At 39.4% G+C, this 3,237-nt stretch overlaps 1 pseudogene; it reads right to left on the reverse strand.

Annotated features, from left to right (window-relative positions):
* Positions 1–2,488: 2,488 nt before the first annotated feature.
* On the reverse strand, positions 2,489–2,607 carry LOC145411079 (5S ribosomal RNA; annotated as a pseudogene).
* Between the last annotated feature and the right edge of the window lie 630 nt (positions 2,608–3,237).

Genomic DNA, 3,237 nt, shown 5'->3' on the forward strand with positions numbered 1-3,237 from the left:
ACATATATCCCTGCAACAAAATCGTACCGTATATGACTGAAAATCATGTTGCACCAAACACATGTACATAATTTCATGCTGGATTGCTAGCAGTAATGTTCTGTGAGTATCCAGGTACCTTCTAGTTATTTATTTTGTATGATGTGTCTGGCTATAGATAGACAGATAGATGTGTCCACTACCCACGCCATAATAGTTATAAATTCGACACAGGCCTCGGGTTTGGTCATCAATTTCTTCATATATTATGGCAACTAAGTAGTCAGACTCTAATTACGACAGAAGCCCTACCATCAGAATCTACCAGTATTCATTGTCGATATACGTTGCATCAGCAGTGTTAAATGTTATACCAAACATTTAAAAAACTGAAAACTCACCTCCCACATGTAAACATGGCGCTACCAGGCGGCCCAGCTGTTGTGCCGCGTTTTCTTCTTCTTCAGCGGTTACTACTCTAGGCCCAATAGGGAGGAAATGAGAAAGTCTGTACCACTTCCTAGTACGGTTTATGCCCATCTCACCCAACCCAAGAGCGTCTGTACCACTCCCTAGTACAGTTTATGCAACCTCACCCAACCAAAGTGTGTGTGTACCACTCCCTAGCACGGTTTATGCCCACCTCACCCAACCAAAGAGTTACGGTACCCTGGACTAGGCTATGCATTGTGACTAATGCCAAACGTAAAGAATATTATGGTTAAAATCTGGTGGCATCAAATATATTACATACTAATTATCCGAAGAGCATGTTAAAATATTACAAGATATTCGCCTACGTGGATATACACGTATAAATACTTTTCTACTTCAGAGAGTCCACGATTAACCTAAACCTATTCTTCGCAAACAATCATATTTACTGGAATTCGATATATAACAAGATCATTTTATAAATACGTTTGACAATTATACATAACACTGTGGGTGAATGTTATTGTTGTAGTGCCTGCAGTATATTCCTTAAGGTAACTGTACAGATAAACTGGTATACACCACTATTATGTGATTAAACTGTGTACTATGCATTACGACTAGCCATTCAACATACCATGCAATACTATCTGCAGCTGTGGTAGTCCATCTCTGTTCACTTCCAGGAGAGTTTGACCATGCAGTGTCTTCTCCAGCATCTCTGTCCTCTTCCACGGGAGTCTGACCATCAGGGTGGAAGGAATGGCTGCTACCATCTGTGTAACGCCATAAATAGTTTGGGATCAACGAGACATACCTAACCAATAGTGTTGCTATATGTGTGCAATATGAACACCATCAGTATAGAGTGCATTGATAAAAACACAGTTTACAAGCATTATCTTCACCATAATCACTGGGACAGGGGAGACTGGCTGACTCACTGTGCAGCTACTCTTATGTCCTCATCACAAATTGGCTATGCTATCATATTCAGACCTGAAAGCCGCAAAACTGTCCCAATTGGAGGACAAAAAAAAAAAAAAAAAAAAAAAAAAAAAAAAAAAAAAAGACTAAAAAAATAAATTAGTTACTGCTCATAACCATACGTTTTCTTTTATCACTAAACTACTAAATCCCGTTTTAGAAAAAGAAGTATGTTTACAATGAGGCTCTGCAGGTGGCTGGATGCGACTCCTCCCAGGTGTGTGTCTTCCCCTCCTAAATTATTGGTAAGTAAATCCCGTTTTTGAGTATTTAATGTCACAATAATTTACTCTCAAGTACATAGAGTCTCTGGAGAAGAGTTATAGGTTCAGCTAAACCCTCAAATCTATGAAAATTTACGCATTCCCAAGATATGCTTCCAGGGTTCATAAACATGTCCTGAATTTGGGGTACTCGTGGAGAGAGAGTTCTGTTCATTGTACCAATCCCTTAGTTTGTGCCTGACCAAGACAATGAAAGTGCCAGCTTAGTACATGCCTTAACATTTGTTCTAGCATTTTGTTAGAGAAATTTTCTTCATAGTGTATTGTATTCGGTATTTCATTAAATCCCACAATGTGACATTTAAAGATTACATAACGTAGGAGGAACCTACCCTGAGCCTTTCCTACTCATTGTTGATAAAAGATATAAATTCTCTAGGTTTTACCAAGTCAAAAGTTGATTAAGCAATGCCATGAGATGAAAATGAAGTGTGGTGATAGTGGCAGATTATTAAATCGCACTGGCATTCAAAAATGGCTACCGCATCTTGCCTTGTGTAAGGCATTTCATTAAATCCCACAGTGGCATTTAAAACTGGCAATAGGCAGCATAGACATTTAATTATTGATGATAATAGTAAAGTTACTAGGTCCTTCACTTTTCATAGGTCTGACACAATAGTAGATTAATGAATACAGTGATAGAGGCAGGTAATTAAATCCCACCATGGGATATAAAAATTCATTTCATTCATTCACTGCCAGACGCCATGTATCCCAGACGGGGTGGCCAAGGGCTTAGAGTTAATTGTTTTACGGGGAGGGGCACTAATCCTCCACCAACCCCACCTGACACGTAGGGATGCCAACAGCCTCTGGTGTTCCCAGGCGGTCACCCATCCAAGTACTAACCAGACCCAACGTTGCTTAACTTCGCTGATCGGACGGGAAGCGGTGTACTCAACGTGGTATAAAAATTGCTGCAGGTAAAATTTTGCTACTGTTTATAATAACAAAGTTGTTAGGGGGAAGTTACTATATTTCAATAAGTGCTCTTCTAATTACATAGGTTGGCTTACAGCATAAAGGTACTTAATTAAATCTCACCATTAAAGAACATATTATAAACAATTAATGACAGTTATAATTTTGCAGCTGATCATGAAATTTTTCGACTGTTTGAGGAATCTGATGAGGGTGAACTGTCAGAAGACAGTGATTGGCCTACTGCAGATATTCAAGCAAGTGAGCTGTTCCCAGATGCTACAAGCAAGTGAGCTGTTCCCAGATGCTACAATCAACACTGACACAGAAATTGAGGACGAGAGACAAGTCCTTGAGGCAGAATCATCAGCTGCACCGAGCACATCCAGCTCACCAGGCACAGTTAGTAATAGCAATTTTGAAGTGTCAGCATCCAGTAATCACACCTGAGAGAGAAGATCAACTAACAGATTTCCTTTATTTAACAGAAATGCTCACTTTAGAAACAGGTTTCCACTTGTTCCTGATAATGTAGACCAACAAGCTACACAGCCAATTGTTGTTTCTCCAGTTGAATACTTTTTAGTTTACATATCTGAGGACATTTGGGATGCACTTACACTTGAAA

The sequence above is a fragment of the Coenobita brevimanus genome, chromosome 87 (assembly GCF_032717465.1).
Source record: "Coenobita brevimanus isolate Jiangsu-jjx chromosome 87, ASM3271746v2, whole genome shotgun sequence".
NCBI classification, from domain to species: Eukaryota; Metazoa; Arthropoda; class Malacostraca; order Decapoda; family Coenobitidae; genus Coenobita; species Coenobita brevimanus.